Source organism: Schistocerca serialis, chromosome 2, assembly GCF_023864345.2.
Source record: "Schistocerca serialis cubense isolate TAMUIC-IGC-003099 chromosome 2, iqSchSeri2.2, whole genome shotgun sequence".
In the NCBI taxonomy this organism is placed as follows: domain Eukaryota; kingdom Metazoa; phylum Arthropoda; class Insecta; order Orthoptera; family Acrididae; genus Schistocerca; species Schistocerca serialis.
Window position 1 is genome coordinate 791,745,054 of NC_064639.1, and position 6,636 is coordinate 791,751,689.

The window sequence follows — 6,636 nt, forward strand, 5'->3', positions numbered from 1 at the left end:
CACTGTCCCTCCTTTCAATCGTCGTACGAACGTCGAAACGGCAGATACTGAGATAACCGATCGCGGAATTGAAAAGCATCTACAACCTCTTAGTAGTGGCAAGGCGTCAGGAGCAGATGAGATACCTATAAGATTCTATAAAGACTATGCGAAAGAACTTACTCACCTTCTAGCGGTAATTTATTGTAGATAGCTTGAGCAACGAAATGTATCTAACGACTGGAAAAAATCGCAGGTCATTCCCGTTTTTAAGAAAGGCTGTAAGACAGTTCCACACAATTATAGACCTATATCGTTGACGTCAATCTGTTGTAGAATTATGGGATGTTTTTTATGCTCAAGAATTATGACGTTTTTGGAAAATGAACATCTCCTCTATAAAAATCAACATGGATTTCGCAAACAGAGATCCTGCGAAACTCATCTCTCTCTGTTCCTCCATGAGATCCACAGCGCAGTGGACAACGCCGCTCAGGTTGATGCCGTGCTCCTTTATTTCAGTGACGCATTTGACACCGTCTCGCATTGCCGCTTAATGAAAAAAAACGAACTTACGGAGTATCAGAGCAGCCTTGCGATTGGATTCAAGACTTTCTTGCAGATAGAACTCAACACGTCGCTCTTAACGGAACAAAATCGATAGATGTGAGGGTAATATCCGGAGTACCACAAGGAAGTGTGATACAACCGTTGCTGTTTACAATATACAGGGTGATTCAAAAACAATACCACAACTTTAAAAATGTGTATTTAATGAAAGAAACATAATATAACCTTCTGTTATACATCATTACAAAGAGTATTTAAAAAGGTTTTTTTTTCACTCAAAAACAAGTTCAGAGATGTTCAATATGGCCCCCTCGAGACACTCGAGCAATATCAACCCGATACTCCAACTCGTTCCACACTCTCTGTAGCATATCAGGCGTAACAGTTTGGATAGCTGCTGTTATTTCTCGTTTCAAATCATCAATGGTGGCTGGGAGAGGTGGCCGAAACACCATATCCTTAACATACCCCCATAAGAAAAAATCGCAGGGGGTAAGATCAGGGCTTCTTGGAGGCCAGTGATGAAGTGCTCTGTCACGGGCTGCCTGGCGGCCGATCCATCGCCTCGGGTAGTTGACGTTCAGGTAGTTACGAACAGATAAGTGCCAATGTGGTGGCGCTCCATCCTGCTGAAATATGAATTGTTGTGCTTCTTGTTCGAGCTGAGGGAACAGCCAGATACTGTAGTCCAGTTACAGTAGCATCTTCGAAGAAAAAGGGACCAAAAACTTTATTGGCTGAAATGGCACAGAAAACGTTCACCTTAGGCGAGTCACGTTCATACTGAGTTGTTTCCCGCGGATTCTCAGTGCCCCATATACAGACATTGTGACGGTTGACTTTCCCGTTAGTGTGGAAAGTTGCTTCATCACTAAACACAATCTTTGAAACGAAAGATTCATCTGTTTCCATTTGAGCAAGGATAAAATCACAGAAATCGATTCTTTTAATCTTTTCAGCTGCAGACAGTGCTTGAACCAATTTCAGACGATAAGGTTTCATAACTAACCTTTTTCGTAGGACTCTCCATACAGTTGATTGTGGAATTTGCAGCTCTCTGCTAGCTCTGCGAGTCGATTTTCCTGAGCTGCGAACAAATGCTTGCTGGATGCGTGCTACATTTTCATCACTCGTTCTCGGCCGTCCAGAACTTTTCCCTTTGCACAAACACCCATTCTCTGTAAACTGTTTATACCAACGTTTAATACACCACCTATCAGGAGGTTTAACACCATACTTCGTTCGAAATGCACGCTGAACAACTGTCGTCGATTCACTTCTGCCGTACTCAATAACACAAAAAGCTATCTGTTGAGCGGTCGCCATCTTAGCATCAGCTGACGCTGACGCCTAGTCAACAGCGCCTCAAGCGAACAAATATACAACTAAATGAAACTTTATAGCTCCCTTAATTCGCCGACAGATAGTGCTTAGCTCTGCCTTTTATCGTTGCAGAGTTTTAAATTCCTAAAGTTGTGGTATTCTTTTTGAATCACCCTGTATATAAACGATCTAGTTGAAAGTGTCGGATCCTCTTTAAGGCTGTTCACAGATGATGCAGCTGTCTACACCAAAGTAGCAACGCCAAAAGATAGTAAGAATTTGCAGAACGACCTGCAGAGAACTGATGAATGGCGCAGGCTCTGGCAGTTGACCCTTAACGTGAATAAATGTAACATATTATGCATACATAGGGAAAGAAATCCACAACTCTACAGCTACACTATTTATGACAAACAGCTGGAGACAGCGTCTGCCGAAAAATATCTAGGCGTAACTATCCAGAGGGATCTTATGTGGAATGACCACATAAAACAGATAGTGGGAAAAGCAGATACCAGACTCAGATTCATCAGAAGAATCTTAAGGAAATGTAACTCATCCACGAAAGAAGTGGCTTATAAGGCGCTTGTTCGCCCCATTCTTGAGTATTGTTCATCTATCTGGGATTCCTACCAGGTAGGACTGATACGGGAAATAGAGAAGATCCAACGAAGAACTGCGCGTTCCGTCGCGGGATCGTTTAGCTGGAAAGAGAGCGTTACGGAGAGGCTAAACAAACTCCACTGGCAGACGTTACAAGAGAGGTTTTGTGCATCACGGAGAGATTTACTATTGAAATTTCGGGACAGCACTTTTCAAGAGTCGGACAACGTATTACTTTCCCCACATACATCTCACGTATTGACCAAGAGGAGAAAATTCGAGAAATTAGAGCCAATACGGAGGCATACCGATAATCATTCTTCCCACGCACTATCCGCGAGTGGAACAGGGTTGGAGGGATCAGATAGTGGTAACGAAAGTACCGTCTGCTGCACACAATTACGTGGTTCAAATGGCTCTGAGCACTATGGGACTTAACATCTGAGGTCATCAGTCCTCTAGACTTAGAACTACTTAAATCTAACTAACCTAAGGACAGCACACACATCCATGCCCGAGGCAGGATTCGAACCTGCGACCGTAGCAGGCGCGCGGTTCCAGACTGAAGCGCCTAGAACCGCTCGGCCACACCGGCCGGCTCAATTAGGTGGCTGGCGGGCTATGATGTAGACGTAGATGTATGAATTGGACGCAAAGGGGGTGGACATCGGATATGTCCCTCCTAAATTTATCACCCCGACATCCAGTTCAATGGAAAACCCCTTTGGATTCTCCGTAAGCACTTTCTTTTTAAGCTACCCGACGGTGTGGAACTGTGTCACAAGTTTTCCGAAGTTAAGATCAGTGGGTTAATAAACAGAGCAAGTTAATGCACGCGCTATCTATTCTTGCAAATACTGTGTCTATTGCTCCAGCTGAAGTTCGTCTCTGCAGATGAGCGGGCAGTGCGCATGACTGTCATGCAGGGGATACGTGCTCGATTCCCAGTACTGCTATGGATTTTTCCTTGGTAGGAGGACTGATACAGGGTGCGCTCAGCCTCGTGAGACCAACTGAGGAGCTACTCGACAGATTAGTAGCGGCTCCCCGGTCAGGGAAACTGACAACGACCGCGAGAACGGAGTGCTGACCAAATGCCCTCTATACCATATCCGATGACGCCACTAGTGGAGGATGGCACGGTGGTCGGCCGGCTCCGACTAGCCCGCCAAGGCCATAACGTGGAAATATAGCTTTCTACTTCCAACTGAAATAATCAGATACATGCATGAGATATATTCTGCACTTGTACAACTACTTGACTTCACTGAGATAAGAGAAATGAGATCGAAGATTTTCGTGGCGACATCCCTATATAACAAAAATTCTCAATTTACTAATCGCATCAAATGTGTCGGTGACTCATCGTATTTGATAGAACGACTTGTGCCCTTTTCCACTCACGTGAGGCTCTACTTTCTTCCACCGATCTACGATACATCTACATCTACGTGATTACTCTGCTATTCACAATAAAGTGCCTGGCAGAGAGTTCAATGAACCATCTTCGGGCTGTCTCTTTACCGTTCCACTCTAGAACGGCACGCGGGAAAAACGAGCACTTAAATTTTTCTGTGCGAGCCCTGATTTCTCTTATTTTATCGTGATCATTTCTCCCTATGTAGGAGGGTGCCAACAGAATGTTTTCGCAATCGGAGGAGAAAACTGGTGATTGAAATTTCATGAGAAGATCCCGTCGCTACGAAAATCGCCTTTGTTTTAATGATTGCCACTCCAATTCACGTATCATGTCTGTGAGACTATCTCCCCTATTTCGCGATAATACAAAACGAGCTGCCCTTCTTTGAGCTTTTTCGATGTCATCCGTCAGTCCCACCTGATGCGGATCCCACACCGCACCGGAATACTCCAGAACAGAGCGGACAAGCGTGGTGTAAGCAGTTTATTTAGTAACCTATTGCACCTTCTAAGTGTCCTGCCAATGAATGGCAGTCTTTGGTTTGCTTTACCCACAACATTATCTATGTGATCGTTCCAGTTTAGGTTATTTATAATTGTAATCCCTCAGTATTTAGTTGAATCTACAGCCTTCAGATTTGTGTGATTTACCGCGTAATCGTAATTTAGCTGATTTCTTTTAGTACTATGTGAATAACTTCACACTTTTCCTTATTCAGTGTCAATTGCCACTTTTCGCACCATACAGATATCTTATCTAAATCATTTTGCAAGTTGCTTTGATCATCTGATTTGACGATAGATGGTTGCTAGTAGGATATTCGGTATAGAATTTATGAGGACCCTATCAGGTCCAACGACGTTTCCTGTATCAGGTGTCTACAGTCGTTAATCAGTTCATTCTCACTTATTTCTGTAACTGACATGTTCGCATTCGTAAGATCAAAACTAGGCATTATATTGCGTTATCCTTCGATGAAGCTCCCTTTTTAAAAAAATAGCTGTTAGACCATGCGTATGATGGACCACATACTAGATATTATTTCAGATTTTAATTAAGATGTCGCAGTACGAAGTATAATCGCGAACGAGGTCGATGTTCGTGTTGGCGGCTACCTGAAGAACTTCGCTCTTCTAAAGAGAGCGAGACATGTTCAGTTGAAAATATTGTCTTGCTGTCGCAGCTGTTCGTCGTTTCCTGTTCGACTAATTACTTCTAATTACATCGTAATATGCAGGCGCATTAGCAACCTAACTTCATTATCACCGGGAAATAACGCTGCATGGTAAGCCCTGGTGCATCTTTAATGTAATCGTGTCCACCGTGTTAGCCTCGATTGAAAAGCTAAACCACATTATTAATGAATAATCACGCTTCTGTTGGCAAAATTGCGATGCAACTCACACTCTACGGTCGTTCATGAGACTGTACCCATATTTATGAAAATTAACAGCTGCACTATCCGTGAACAAACATTATAGCCATTTGTATGAGCTGATTGTAAGATTAAACTTAAAAATGTTCAGTAGAACCACGGTGGAAACGATGACCATGGCTTCCATATGCAGGGTTTGGCTGCGGCCATAGAGATCAAGCGAGTTTATTCATCAAAAGTGGTTATTTGTTTCTCTAGACTTAACATTATTGTACCAAGTAACTCCAGACACGTAAAATTCCACAAATAATGTATGAAAAACCACAAAATCTCTATTTAAAATTAGACGCATCGCTTAGACACTAATTTTAGTCATTGAAGATATCCCACCTGATTCTTGAACAAAGTCCCCTCGACTGGTTGTAAATTTAAACCTCTCCATCTAAATATCAACAAACACCCTAAAGCCGACAGACTCAGAAAATATAATACTCATAATGGAATCAAAGACTCAGTTTCATACACTACCGGCCATTAAAATTGCTATACGACGAAGATGACGTGCTACAGACGCGAAATTTAACCGACAGGAAGAAGATGCTGTGATATGCAAATGATTAGCTTTTCAGAGCATTCACACAAGGTTGGCGCCGGTGGCAACACCTACAACGTGATGACATGAGGAAAGTTTCCAACCGATTTCTCATACACAAACAGCAGTTGACCGGCGTTGCCTGGTGAAAAGTTGCTGTGATGCCTCGTGTAAGGAGGAGAAATGCGTACCATCACGTTTCGGACTTTGATACAGATCGGATTGTAGCCTATCGCGATTGCGGTTTATCGTATCGCGACATTGCTGCTCGCGTTGGTCGAGATCCAATGACTGTTGGCAGAATATGGAATCGGTGGGTCCAGGAGGGTAATCCGGAACGCCGTGGTGGATCCCAACGGTCTTGTATCACTAGCAGTCGAGATGACAGGCATCTTATCCGCATGGCTATAACGGATCGTGCAGCCACGTCTCGATCCCTGAGTCAACAGATGGGAACGTTTGTAAGACAACAACCATCTGCACGAACAGTTCGACGATGTTTGCAGCAGCATGGACTATCAGCTCGGAGACCATGGCTGCGGTTATCCTTGACGCTGCATCACAGACAGGAGCGCCTGCGATGGTGTACTCAACGACGAACCTGGGTTCACGAATGGCAAAACGTCATTTTTTTCGGATGAATCGAGGTTCTGTTTACAGCATCATGATGGTCGCATCCGTGTTTGGCGAAATCGCGGTGAACGCACATTGGAAGCGTCTATTCGTCATCGCCATAAATCACCCGGCGTGATGGTATGGGATGCCATTGGTTAC